We start from the raw sequence: 15,331 nt of genomic DNA on the forward strand, positions 1-15,331 counted from the left end.
TTTCTCTTTTTAAGTTCTCCAGCTCAGTGAACCAAAATTGAGACAATTCTGGAGCATTTAAAGTTTATTATAATTTAATGATTTTTGCTATAATTGTATGCTATAATTTGTTAAAATTTGTTGAAAATTTACTATAATTTGTGAAATAAACTTTATTTTTACCAAAATCTAAATAAAAAATTTTTATTCAATGAATGAATTTAATAAATTTTGGACAATATGTCACACATTATAGTTTTTAATTAATTTAAATTATATATGATTAGGATATATTTATCCTGTGCGGTTCTTTCACCAAAAAATGCTCGTGCCTTTTGGGAAATTTAGCCAAACAAGATACATACACTCTATATAAGGATTTCAAAACTGCGTTCACTGTCCAAATTGAAGTCCCTTAAAAAAATTTTAAGTCAGAAAAGCTGATGTAGATTTTTTAGATTTTAAAATTTGTAATAAAAACATCTTGTGATGTAAATCATCTTAACTCGAAATATTTAATTTAAATTTGATAAATAATCAGATACATAATTCTCTCTTTCATTTCCTAACTTTTGATAGCAAGACATAAAATTTTCTATCGAAAATGGCTGGAGACAAAATTTTTACAATCCGAAAAGTATAGGCAATATAAAAAAAAAAAAAAACTCACCCTCGCTAAAAATTAGAGTAGCCACAGATTATCTGTCATAGATTGTTTTTTTTTACTTTCTACAGCATTTTTAAATAGAAAGTTTTGCTATCGTATAAAAATTCAAAATCAATATTTGATAGATTTTACATTTGGATTCTATTGTGCCCGATTTGTTACTAAAAAGTGCAGATAAATAGATGGATTTGGTCGAATGGATGGTCTTTATTTCAAAATTGTAAATTTTTATCAAATTTTGGAAGGAATTAATCAACGGAAAGTCTGTGCGTCTATTAATCCATAAATGCGCCGTATAAAATTTGCAGCAGGGTAAATCAAAGAAATTTAATTGCATTCTCGGCACCGCAGAAAAGTGAAACGCAATCCTCGTAAGCTTCAGCAAAATTTCAACTAAGATTTTTTATTTTTAGTTTTGAAAGCTCGGCTTTCAAATATTGATCTCCAGATCTAATATATCTCCAGATAATAATATCATAATATACAGATAATAATCTTCTAATATATCTCCAGATAATAATATCATAATATACAGATAATAATCTTCTAATATATCTCCAGATAATAATATCATAATATACAGATAATAATCTTCTAATATATCTCCAGATAATAATATCATAATATACAGATAATAATATTCTATAAGGAGGTAAAACAAATTACCTCCTATTAGGAGGTAAAATGCACATTGTACTTCCTCTGGATGTGGTCCCAAAATTTGGAAAAGGGAGCATCATTCCTTTTATCTAACCTGAGCAAAAAATTTAGGAGGTACTAGGAAACGCATAAAAGTTCCCAAATAACTTTTATGTATTTTCAAACGGAATATTAAACAAGTTAATTAAACTAAACATAATGTAGGATACTTTAAATTATATATTTGATATGTAGAATTAATGCTTGTTTATAAATTCTTAATACTATATTCATATACTTGACATAAATTCTTGTTACTATTTTTAAGTGCTTCGTACATATTCAAATACTTGACGCTATGTTCAAGTATTTAATACAAGTTTTTGATATTATGTTCGAGTACTTGATAATATTACGTTCAATTAATTAATTCCATACTCAAGTATTTTATCAACTTTTATATTGTGTTCAAAAACTTCATAGTATATGCAAACATATGATCAAAATTCTTGATATTATGTTCCAGTACTTGATGCTACGTCTAAGTAATTAATTCCATATTCAAGTATTTTATCAACTTTTATATTGTGTTCAAAAACTTCATAGTATATGCAAACATATGATCAAAATTCTTGATATTATGTTCCAGTACTTGATGCTACGTCTAAGTAATTAATTCCATATTCAAGTATTTTATCAACTTTTATACTGTGCCCAAGAACTTCATATTATATTCAAATACTTATATAAATTCTCGATACTACGTTCAAATTCTTGGTTGTTGTTTCTTATGGCCCTTGCCACGGACAAGCCCACTGTTCAAAGACAGCCGATTTAAGCCTAAGGGGGAGCGCCTCTTGTTTTTATCGTAGAGCCAACTTGGGCCAAGAGTCACAACCCCCGATAGATGTCTAACGGGGGTCTTGCAAGAGTACGACTTGACTACTCACGCATCACTCATTCGCTTACACAACCCCTTTTTACAGGAGTGCACATTCACACATCTCACAGATAGAACAGGAAGAATAACCATGCCCAAACCGAGACTCGAACCTGGCAACGTTTGGTACTATGCTCAAGAAGATATAAGCTACTTATCCAAATACTTATACACGTTCTTGATAATATATTCAAACATGTGATATATGTTCTTGATAGTATATGCTCAAGTACTTGATATAAGTTGTGTGCTGATACTTGTTTAAATACTTGATACAAACTATTGACACTATATCCAAGTACTTGATACAACTTACAATTTGATATTTATTCAAGTACTTAATACAACTTATTTGTTGATACTTATTCAAGTTCTTAATACAACTTATTTGTTGATACTTATTCAAGTACTTGTTCCATATATTTGATACTATGTATCAAGTAATTGACATAAATTCTTGATTTAATGTTCCCTTATGTAATTCTTCCAAAAGAGAAGTTAATCTAATGGAACTAAATTAAGCCTACAATTTAAGCATTTGGATTCTGAAATTAAATTGATACGGTACATTTATCACATATAAAATGGCTCCATTTACGACCGAATACACAAAAACGCAATTCTATCGAAACTTTTTTGCCACTAAAAACCATTAATAATAATTTTCGTTGCTTTTCACAGGAAAATAAAAGCGAAAAATTCTTTTAAAGTCGTTTGCTTTTTCGCTAACTTATGTCATCCCACACACTTTTTTTTTTTCGTTCAATTCTAGTTTTCTTTTGTTATTGATTCCACGAGTTTCTTATTTCTTTTTCTTTTTTCCTTGAGGAAGAGGCATCTCTTTTGTGTTTAGCATCGTCAAGTTGTTATTTTCGAAGCCTCAACTTCTTCGTCTTCCTCATCCGTCTTCCTAACAGGCTCCGGTGACCTTGCACTGAAGTGAATCCAGAGGCATTTATGTAAAAATAGAATGCAAAATTTTGTCTGGGGCGCCAGCGGGAAAGAAAAAAAAAAGTCCTTCTGAAGTGGTTGACCCTTTCGCTTATAAATCACAGAAGCACCGATACTTGGACCTCAGCCAATGACAACGCTTTCGCAACTACGCTTTTTCAGTAGAAGCTGACTGAAATGTCACACAAATATTTCGTCGAAACGGAAAACGTATTTATATGAGAATGGTTGAAATTTTATTGCAGGGCCTTTTTAAAATATTGGTTAGTATCGTGACTATAAAAATTCGGGAGTCTAAGTTGAATGCTTGAACTATTCTTATGGAAAGTACTATACTATAAATCAATCTTCGACGGCTTTACTCAGTGGCATAGCGAGGGGTGGGCAAGGGATGCAGATGTCCCGGCACCCCTATTTGACAACGTCTAGAAGACAATATTTTTGCTTTTACTTTTATTTTTTAGATTTTTTAAGCCTATAGGTGATGAATGAGATGGAAAAGGATGAAAAATAAATAATAAATCCTGGGCGTTATTTACATTATTGGTTATACTTCGCCCATTTTTTACTTCCGTGCCTCTTTCTTCTATAATTAAGATTATAATGTTTACAGGTAGGCATATTATCAGTTAAATTCCTCATGCAATATGCTGATGCATGAGGGAACGATCGTTCGAAATATTCTACAGGAGAAAGCGTTAGATTAAAAGTCAATCACAATTTTAAAGGGGTTTTTTTTTCCCCTTAATAGTCTTGGAGAGTTTTAGTTTCGTTATACTAACGTCCCATTTGGAACCATCTTGCAGACTATTGTGGAAACGACCTCGATTTTGAGCCTTGTTCTGTTGACGAGGATGGCAGCTGAGTTTATGTCCTCTCTCCAAATTTCCACGCCGCGTCAAATTAAAAACATTTGGCCTGTGAAGTCCAATTTAACGTGCAATAGCTCCACATGCATAACGAATCTTCAGTGGAATCGAATTTCGAGCCTGAAAAACTTTGGCTCCGAAGCGGAGGTCACTAAGCCAATGCGGTCCTAAGGAAAATATTATTACGGTAAAAAGTTTAAAAAAATGTTTAAAAAAATTATTGTAAATTTAATAAAAAAAATGCTTTTCAATCATATTAATTTTGTTTTGTACACATTTTTAATCGAAATAATTTTTTTCGAAATATTGTTAGTGTTTTTTGTGACAATACTTTCCATTGTTTTAGAAACTGCATTCATACAAATAGTGTGTGGATATTAAATACATTCTGTGCATTATCGTTGCCATATAGTTAAGAGAATTTTTTGAAAATAAATTAAATATAGAATCAAGTCTAAAACATTATCATGCTATGACGTTTCATATAGAGAGGGTTAATGATCCTTTTAAAAAAATGTTCAATAGTCAAATGAGATTTAATACTATGAAGATATCGCGAAAAAATTATTTTCGAAACATCATCTTATATTTATTAAATAAATAAATAATAAAATATGTTTAAATATTTAATATAAAGAAGAAATAAATAAATGTATTTTCTATTTGAATATTTATTTCATCTCTGAAAATCGAATTAATAAATAAAAATATTTCTGTTTCAAAATTAAAATTATCTAAAAATTAAAGAAAAAAAATGTTGAAAGAAAGCTTTCAAATACAAACACATTTTATGCATATCATAAGCATTTATTTTTCCTATGTATAAATTTGTAAGTTTGTTGTTCCCTTTGTGACAGTTTTTTTTAAATAAATAAATAATTCAAAATCAGCAGTAACATAAAAAAAAGAAATCACAAAGAGTTCGATTTTGTTAAGAGTTATATCGCTTTTTCCCTTTTTACTATAGAGCAACTCGTTTTTTGAGCTCTGAAACTGTATATAATATAATTATTTAGGAATTTCCTGAAATATTGGAAAACGAATGTATTTACTAAAAGCAAAGCAAAAGTTTAGGTTTCAAAGACTGGCAGCATTACAGAGAAAGTAATATTGTTGAGTCTAACTTATCGAAAAACAAAACATGCAAGCGAAATGTATTGTTTCGTAATCGTACTGCGCCAAAAAAAAAAAAAAAAAAAAAAAAAAAAATTCAAGTAATCGTAATATTATTTTGTACACTATATTTCCATGTATTCTTATTTTAAAATAAAATAAAATTGCTGCTTTTAGTTAAGGTTGACAAAATTAAAATTAATGCTGTTATAAATAGAAGAAAAACAGAAACAAGTTTCATTTCAATCATATACACGATATAATCAGATTCATTTTTTAAATAAAGTTTTCTTTAACAGTATAAACCAATCAAAATACAATTAAATTATCAGGCAACATGATTGGTTAAAATTTTAACAGAATTAGATCACTGCGAATTTGAATTGCTTAGATTAAAAAAAATGTATAGATAAATTTTACAAAGGCATAAAATATCAATGATTTTAATTAAGACTTTTATGTAGTATTCCGTAAATGTTAGATTTTTTTAATGCAAGAAAGACATTTGTGTAAACAAATTCATCTTCATTTCTCTGCTAAGTGGTACTTAGATATTCAAAAAGGATATTTAGAAAAAGGAAATTAATCATTATATTTACGGTAGGAATGATATTAAAACATATAAGTCTGAAATAGATAGACATATTTTTAAAAATTATATATAAAATTTGATTGAATAAAAGTTAAAAAATATATATAACTGAAAATGGGGGTGAGAGCAGTTTCTTATTCAGATAAGTTAATCAATCATTGCGTTTATTTACTTTGTTTCTTTCATCTGTTGATGTTGAAAAAATGAAGACTAATTTGATGCAAGTCCGTGAACCATTTCCTTTTTTTCGGCCTCCGTGCATTGATTACATATTCATGCTGAACAACACAATTTGTATATTTTGCAATACTTTCAGAAGCAATATCAATCACAAACTAAAACCTTGACGCTCATATCATTTTGGCAAATTAACTTGCCGGCAAATGTTTATTTTCTTTCTTCATCAGTTCCAGAACTAGATTACAGAAGAACAGCTTCCAGCAAAAGAAAAGGAAAAAAAATCGTTAAATGCAACACAGTAACACCTGCTTCAGTGAATCATCATCCGAGGTTCAGAATTTATGCAATCCACCTTAACCCTGAGACGAAATTAGTTGTTCGTACTGTTTAATCAAACGATTTTTTGAAAAAGATTCGAACGAATTTCTTTTATTCTTACTGTCATCTAGAATAATTTGTTTCTAGAAGTCCTTCAACTCTAGGATGGGCGGTATAGCTCTGGATTTGACCCTGGCTTTTATTGTTTTTGTAAATGACCAGGGCCATAGAAATGCATAATAATATTTTTAAGTATGATACCATGTTGCAGCAATCAACCGTTATGTTGTAATGGAATATACCGGAACTTTTTACAAAAGTAAACTTGGAAGATGTGTTGTTTTAGGAAAAACAGCAGAAGTATGTCGAAATGTGTCTGTCCTGCGACGAGAAATTAGGCCAATGATGAGGTGAGGTTGTTTTATTAGGCAATGTTTCTCGCATAAGATTTCGCCAATTAAGAAAAGCAAACAACACACAAATAATTTATTCAAATGTATTACTTAATGCATGGTAATTCAGAAGTTTTGAAACTAACCGATTTAGACTGATGGAATTGATTTTTTTTTTTTCTTTTTTCTTTTTTTGAGTTGGAAAAAACACCTTGTAACTAATAAATTTTTTCTAAAAGGTCATATTTAGAAATTAAAAATATCGCCCGTAACTTGACCTAATTTGTTGAAATTATTAACAATTCTAATGGATAAATGTAAAATAAGATTCAACCTCCGCCTACAGAAATTTGCATTGAACCTCGAGAAAGGTTAAAAGTGAAATTAAAGTAAAAGTAATTTATATTTTTGGAATGAAAAGAGAAAACCGAATGTTGACAAGCTTTCAATTATTATCTACATGACGCTTAAGTTTTAATTTATTCTTTTTAATGGTTTCCTTTGCAGTAAATTTCAAACTTTGATCGACATGGAATTCGTTCTATTTATTTAACCTTATACCGTTCTGCTTGCTCACTGTGCAAAATATTGGAAAACGATTATCTCTAATTTTTTATCATCTTACCTAAAAAATAATTAAAATTGCTCTACAATTATTTCTAAAGTTAAACCTTATATGTAAATACAACAATTTTTTTAAAAAAACTATTAAGCATAAACTTATTCAACATGGGGGAAAAAGCCATACTTTCATTAACAATAATGGAGCAAAGTTCCAAGGTAAAATAATGATGTAATATTAATATAAACGATTCGAGTTCCATGAGTTATGCAACAAGTTATATTGTTGAAAAATTTGCTTAAATTATTTTTTTAAAAAACAATTAAAAATAGATAACAAAAAAATTCAACACAACAAAACTGGTATCTCTGAAATTTTCTTTTTAATTTTAAAATGATATAGAAAATTATTTTTAATTATTATATCTATATTTTTATAAGTTGTGGTAAAAAATAGAAGTCAGCATTTCGTTTATTATTTTTAATAAATCTAAATCTTTCTCGCTGAATTTCCCATTCCTAAGTTTCAAAATATATGTGCGTCAAATTTGGTAGTTCTAGGTCTAATGATCTGTACTGTAGAAATCCACACACACACACATTCATCTTTATTATCAGAGATTTAAAAAAAAACTTAATTGATTCATTCCGAGAAAGACCAAACAGGTAAGAAATTAAATCTTTCCAAAATCATTTCATATTAATGAAGATGCATTAAATACCTGAAAAACGATTTTAAATATATAACTCATTTGTAAATATTTTATATCCTTAGCTGATACAGCCTTGAAATGATTTTTCAAAATGTTATTCTTGCTCGGAAAAGCCAACCTAATGCACCAGAATCGATCCAAGCACAACCTATGTGACGTATGCATAACTATGAACGGTAAGATTTTCGAAAAGTTATAGTGAAATTAGATGTGTGCTTGCATTTAGGTGCACTTTATCGCCAAATAAATAGTTTCAAACCATTATTAGCTTGTTACCTTTGCATTCTTTTGAATAATTAACCATATCTATCTGGCGTTTCTGACCATTCGCTTTTATATATGCTTCTGGGCCAATTTTACTTTCACGTATAAGTAACACAGAGAAAATATTGGAATAGTCAGCAAATTCCAACTTTTTCCAACGACTTTTATTTAACACGAAGATATTAATACAAAGACAATAAATATACAGCCGAGACGAACACAGTAGTCCACAAGTAGTAATCGGTAGCAATAACAAACAAAGCACACAAAGCGGCCAGACAGAATTCAGCAGGAGAGGGAATCTCCGTAGCTTCACTCTACGGTCTCCTAAAACGCCTGCAATTCTCCACTGTCCCCTTGCTTTAGCTGCATCCAAATGCCGACTCACTACTACACGACTAGCTACTCCACATACGACTCAATGCTGCTTCCACAATAAACATCAGGACTCGGCACACAGCTCAGTTCAGCAAACACTTGAGTTCCACACCACACTTGCGCTTCGCCGGACTTCGCTATCCTCTCGACGACTAGTTTCACGACTGCGATGACTCCAGCTTGAGGCTGTCGGCCTTTTATAGCTTCCGGAGGCAGGCCGAGAAGGTTCTGAACCAATCAGGCTTATCTCGGTTTCCATTGGATATATCGCTAAAATTCTCGAAGTTTCCAGTAATATAATATCTATTTTGTCGTCAAATTCATTGCAAGGTCACCAAATGGTTGCCAAGTTTGCCGCCGAGCTCAGAGGTCTCTGACGCCGGCACCCGATCAGCACCCAACAGAACTGATCGTAAAATGGTCTTTCCAGTGATTGAACTAACCATGCTGGGAAGCAACTTTACAAGTTTATAACAATATGAATGAAGCAAGTTTGTAACAATATGAATTCAATGAAGCAGTCTGAATTCAGATCGCATTGTACATTGTTGTATTGCAATTTTTTTCACATGAATATTGTCATTCGCCATTAAATAATAAAAGAGATTGAGTGCTTTCTAGGAAATATAATTGGCGTTGTATATATATATATATATAGAGAGAGAGAGAGAGAGAGACAGAGAGAGGGGGAGAGAGAGGGATTTTATTTTATTAACTTTATGAATATGAATTTGTTTTTGTTTATGTATTATTACTCCAGACTTCCCGGCATCCCCATTTCTCCACAATATTATTGACGCAAATGTTCAGATTTTCAAATATTCAAAGAGAATGCAGTGAAACATATGGGGACTTGACTAATTATACTTAAAGAAGTGTTAATATTGTCTTAATGCAATGGAACCCTTTAACGACCATAATTCGTTCTCGAATATTTATCGTAATGCAGAACTCTCATCAAGCAAAACCATTTTTTCCATAAGAATTCCATGTGAAATAGGACGATGCGTTCCTTTACGAAAAAAATACTCAAACATATTTATAATACATGTTTTTAAAAATTGTATAAACACAGTTGTTTTTGGCTATGGTATAAAATTGAGATACAGTATTATCTTTAAATGACAGCATAAATACTGCTTAATCAGAGTGACAATGCAATAATTTCTTATTTCAGTGGTCATTGCACTGTTGCGCCTATTATTTCTTCCCCTCCTGATCAAATCTCCACCGCAGCTTTTTGATGTCACAAGAATGCAACACATGAGTTCTTCAGTAGTTCTAATTATGTTTTCCCACCAGCTCATCGATGCCGTTGCTTTCCACTTCTTACCTCATAATCTTGGCCGGTGATAAAATCTCTTTCATTAAACCTCCATGAGTATTTGCTCAAATCTCTCGAAGTCGCAGTCGACAATGCTATCCGGTCAAAATAGTATCCGACTCTCTTCAAACAGGCGCCTCAGCGCAGCCAATCCAGCATGTGAAGTCACGGTTCCTCACCACTCGTTCTGCGAAACATTGCTCGTTAAATGAGTCAATTTTTTTTACATTTATTTTGCTTCTTATGTGAATCATTTGTAACAAGAGGTGCTTGTTAAGCAAGGTATGGCAGTATTATACTTGCACACCTAGTATAACAAAAATTATAAATAGTATAGAATTTGTATTTTATGTTTACATATTAATTTATTTTCTTTATTATTTTTTATCTCATTTTTATTTCTCTTTTATATTTAGTTAAACAATACATCTTGGATAAAAACATTTAAAAAAATGTTTTTTCAATTTAATTGTTAATATTGTTACAAACCTGTAATGTTGCTACCCAGCCCGGTTAGTTCAATCACGGGAAAGACCGTTTTACGGTCAGCTCTGTTAGGTACTGATCGTCAGTGACCTCAGAACTTGGCGACCAATTTGGCAACAAAATAGATATTGCTGGAAACTTCGAGAATTTTAAAGATTCATCCAATAGGAACTGAGATACGCCTGATTGGTCCAGAACCTTCTTGACCCGCCTCCCGGGAACTTTAAAATGCCAGCAGTCTCAAGCTGCAGGGAGTCGTAGTCAGTTGGTGTCGTGGGACGAGTCGTCGAGAGGATAACGAAGCAACGGCGGAACAGGCCAGCGTTGTGTGCCGAGTCCTGCCGTTTATTGTAGAAGTAGCTTCATATCGTGTGATGAGTTGCCAGTCGTGTAGTAGTGAGTCGGTAGTTGGATACAGCTAAAGCGAGGAGACAGTGGAGGATTGCAGACGTTTGGAGAGGCCGTAGAGTGAAGCTGCATGAAATCCCTCCTTCTGTTAAATTCTGTCTGGTCGCTTTCTGTGCTGTGGTCGATTATTACTTGTGGGCTACTGTTTGCTGTAGTGTGATGCAGTGCTGTCCTGTGTTCGTCTCGGCTGTGTATTTGTCTTCTCTGTATTAATGCCTTTGTGTTAAATAAATGTCGTCGTCGTTCGTTATTGTAGTCTGCTGATTGTTTTCACACCATACACCCACTACAAACGAACCCGGTGAATTTACAGACTTAGTAGTGGAATTTGAAGTAGTTCCGTAACAATATAATATTCAGAATTGCAAGTCGTGTAAGTAAACAAAACTGTATTATGAAAAACGGCTTTTAATTAAATAGTTCAGTGTGCTGTTGATGGACTTGGTCTATGAACCCTGTGACAGGCATAAATTGCTTAATCGATCTTACACCTATTAAATCGGTTTGATAACTTTTTAATTATAGGCAGCGAGAATATAAGATGGTGCTGTGCCTATAAAGATGTCAGACAAAATAAATAATTTGCTTGACAAAATACACAATTAACACAGCTATAAATATCCATATCATAACACAACAACAATCAAAATATTTTCACTGTAAAAACTGTTCTGAAGTGTGTGGAAACTTGGAAATCGAGAGCTGCTCTAGATGTCGTCCACACCATTTGATCTCAATACAAAATTATGAAATTCATTCCAAAATAGCCCTAGTGTTGTTTCTGAATGAAATGTGTATGCAACTAAATAAAACAAGATTATTCTCATTTTTGGAATGATGTCTGTCTGTCGGTCTTTGAACTTGATAAGTCAAAATCGAAGCTAGTAAGATGAAGGAAATTTTTTATGTGGCCTCTTTATTAAATTTGCATCTTGAGAAGTTTCGGTTGGTCAAAAGGGCAGTCTGGCTGGCAATCCATGCACATGAGAAGATGATACCTCATAAACAAGGCATACAGAATAGGTGAAATTTTGCTTATGGCTTTATCACCGGAACTGCAAATGAGATTTTGGGCCGTATTCGGTTAACAATTTGTTAAAACTGCCAAAATTCAGAAGAAGGAAAAAATTACACAATTAATTCAGTATCACTGCTAAATTAATTGAATTATTGCATTATTAAATTATTATTATTGAAAAGATCATTTTTTTAAAAAAAATTTAAAATGGTATAAAAATTGGTTTTGTGCTGTAACAGTTTCAGGAAATGTGCGAAAACACTAAAATTTCGCTTAATTTTTAATTAATTAAAATTATACTTTAAATTTCAAAAAAATATTTCCAAGACGCATATTCCTACCTTCTAAAAAGTGTTTATGCCATATTTGGTAATTTTAGGTCAAATGGTCTGCTCCATAGAGAAAAAATACAAACACATTCTCCTTCATTATTAGTATAGATAAAATCTTATCTATACTAATAATGAAGGAGAATGTGTTTGTATTTTGAGATAATGAAGGAGAATGTGTTACCATGATCTATAATATATTTATTTATTATACCATATTATGAAATAATTTTCAATTTAATTAATTGTTATTTTAATTTTAAAATAATTTTTAATTTAATTTTTCTTTAGCAAAAAGCATCAACATTTCATCGCGAACAACATTGGATATATCAGGCAGTTAATGAACTATGATAAAAAAATTCATCCGTCGAGCCGGAGTCGAACCAGCGACCTATGGATATCTGCTATTCATCACCTACAGTCCACCGCTCTGCCAACTGAGCTATCGACGGCTGCCAATCGTTTCTCAATAAACTTTGAAATGTTCAAACATTGGGGTCACGAGACGATTGAATAGATAGACTGCATGATAAAACTACAGAATAAGTAACGTTTTCCTTCTCTCTCAGCATGCTGTGGAGATCCTGAGAGCAGCTATTTATTTGTTGGAACATAAAACTAATCTTATAACGATGTAGGAGAAAGAAGATTCAATTTATATATAAATCAATGGCCAGATTTTGAAGTGAGCCAAAAGTTTGAGTTGCATTCAGATGAAGAAGATATCTGAGATGACATTCCCATATAAAATTTAAATGCTATGCTTGTATCAAGATGTAGAATTTGCATTGGCAGATATGTAATCCATGTATTCAGCGAGTGTTTGGGATAATCGAAAGTCATTAATAATTTTTAAATATTTTGTGGCAATCAGAAAAAAAAAGGGAGACAAAAAGAAGGATAAAACAGCAATCAAATTTGTATTATTGAAAAGATACTTTCTTAATTTGTCAGAAAGCAAGAGAAATAGTTTTATTTTAATTTATTTATTTGATAATGGCCTTAGAAATTGTTGCATCAAGATTGATAAATCATGAGGGGGATTCTTTACTTTGATTGTTTTAAAAATTTACTCTTAATATGATAATGTTTATAGGCATATTAGAGAACAAACCGCTCGGTATCAAATTCCTAAATATGACACATGTTTATTTTGTAAATAACAAGTCCCTAATAAATGATTTTTCAAAATTTTTATTAAAGTTTTAAGTAATTAAAAAAATTAATGAAAATTTTCCTCACTAACTTCGAGGCATTTTTGCAAAAAAAAAAAAAAGACTTTAAAATTTAAACAAATAGCTTTTTAGTAATACCAATTTTATCTTTGTCCTATTTTATTTTAATGCATTCCATATGAGTTTTAAATAAAATTTGTAATAATGCGGTTGGTTCTTACGGCACTTGTCCTAGGTAATCCCGCTGACGGAGACAGTGATTTTAAACCTAGAGAAAGTCTCTTCTTTTTCAGTTGCGCCATCTAAGGCCAAGAGTACGTCTAAGCTACTCAAGCGTCACATTCGCTTGCTCAACCGCTTTTTACAGGGGGGGGGGCACATTCACACAACTCACAGATGAAGAACAGCCATGCCTGAGCTGGGACTCGAACTCGGAACGCCCAGAACAGGGTGAATACGAGGTACCCCTATGCCAGAACTCCGTTGTGATTTGCTTTCATATACAATAGCGCGTGACAAAGTAAAAAGCTTATGAATATTCAGGCGAAATTTGTAATAGTTCTCATGCAACAAAGCAAATATAAGAACGTAACTTATTTTTTTACACTGAATAATGCTTTAATATATATTAAAAAAATGTATATGCTTTTTTTAAAAAAATTATAAAGTTTTTAGGCTGGTATCGGTGATTTACTCAATCCAAACGAATCAAACCTAAGGTGTTCTTATGTTACAATTTTTCGAATTAGAAGTACGAATCTCATTTAATTTTTATTTTCTCGTATAAGAAAAATCCAAAGAGAGAGAGAGTATTGTAATGTTAAAAAAAAAAAAAAAAAAAAAAAAAAAAAAAAAACCACAAATAGATGGATCTCCACATTTCAGACTTTCTGAGTTCAAAAAAAAACAACACATTTTTGAAATCATTTCCCTTTGTCTCTGAAACGGTAACTCAAACTGAATTGAAGTGGGGAATGAAATTTCAAATGCATCCTAAAAATCAAATTTATACATTTCTGTCAAAAGTTAAATAAAATCCGTGGGAAGGAAGTTCCTCTGTCTCTTTGTCCGTCCGTATGTGAGCGTGGCAACTTGAAAACACAAAGAGCCATATAAATTAAATTTAGTACATAAATTTACTGTCATAATTGCAAATATGTATTAAATGTTAGATCAAATATGTGAAATGGGGAGGAGAGGTCCTTTGTTTACCCGCATATTCGCATGTGTGAATGAGATAACCCAAAATGGAACGATTTAGATAAATAAAATTTGGTATGCGGTCTTACAGACAAAATTGTTAGATTGTAACAAATTTTAGATTCAATCGATTTAAAAAAAGATTTACAAAATGTATAACTCGTTTTCTTCATAATATTATGTTTCTTAAAAGGCTCTATACTTCATTCTTAAGTCGGGGGGTGGGGGACTCAAGCTTGCGGACTGCCGTACCTTTGAAGTTTCGCCACATCCCTCCCTACATTATCCCACCCTCTATATATTCAAAAGATGCAAAGCAGGATTGAAAACGAAGGTGTTAGATTCAGTGGCGTAGCGATGATAATTGACTCCCAGGGCTAAACCCCGGTTGTCATCGGTGGTTTAGCCAGTGTAAATAGTTCCAGGAACATAGAATTATTTCCTTCTTAAGATATTTTAGTTTCAAAAGTAACATAAGCCAAAGATATTTTGTCCCTCCAGGGCCCGCCCTTTAAGATTGTCGCATGTGGTATCCATACTCTTCGTGCCCCCCCCCCTCCCAATTTTTACGCCACTGAGTAGATAATTTAAGTATACGAGAAAGTCGAGGGGAGAATACACCCATTGGTTTTACTAATTCCATTAAGAAAAACACTAACTGAAATGTTTAGAATTATGCGGTACAAATTATTTTTAAAAGTAAAAAAAAAATCGAGGAGAGAATGTTTACGATTTTTTTATGCTTTAATTTTACAAAAAAAAAAAAAAAAAAAAAAATGAAAGGAAATTATCGATAGACAAAAAATATTTTATAAAAATTTCTTTTATTTTA

At 31.6% G+C, this 15,331-nt stretch overlaps 1 non-coding gene across 1 annotated transcript; it reads right to left on the reverse strand.

Annotated features, from left to right (window-relative positions):
- Window positions 1-12,487: 12,487 nt before the first annotated feature.
- Trnay-gua (transfer RNA tyrosine (anticodon GUA)) lies at window positions 12,488-12,576 on the reverse strand. The gene is given in 2 exon segments: window positions 12,488-12,523; window positions 12,540-12,576. It is a non-coding gene; the product is annotated as a tRNA-Tyr (tRNA).
- Between the last annotated feature and the right edge of the window lie 2,755 nt (window positions 12,577-15,331).

The sequence above is a fragment of the Argiope bruennichi genome, chromosome 6, assembly GCF_947563725.1.
Source record: "Argiope bruennichi chromosome 6, qqArgBrue1.1, whole genome shotgun sequence".
NCBI lineage: Eukaryota > Metazoa > Arthropoda > Arachnida > Araneae > Araneidae > Argiope > Argiope bruennichi.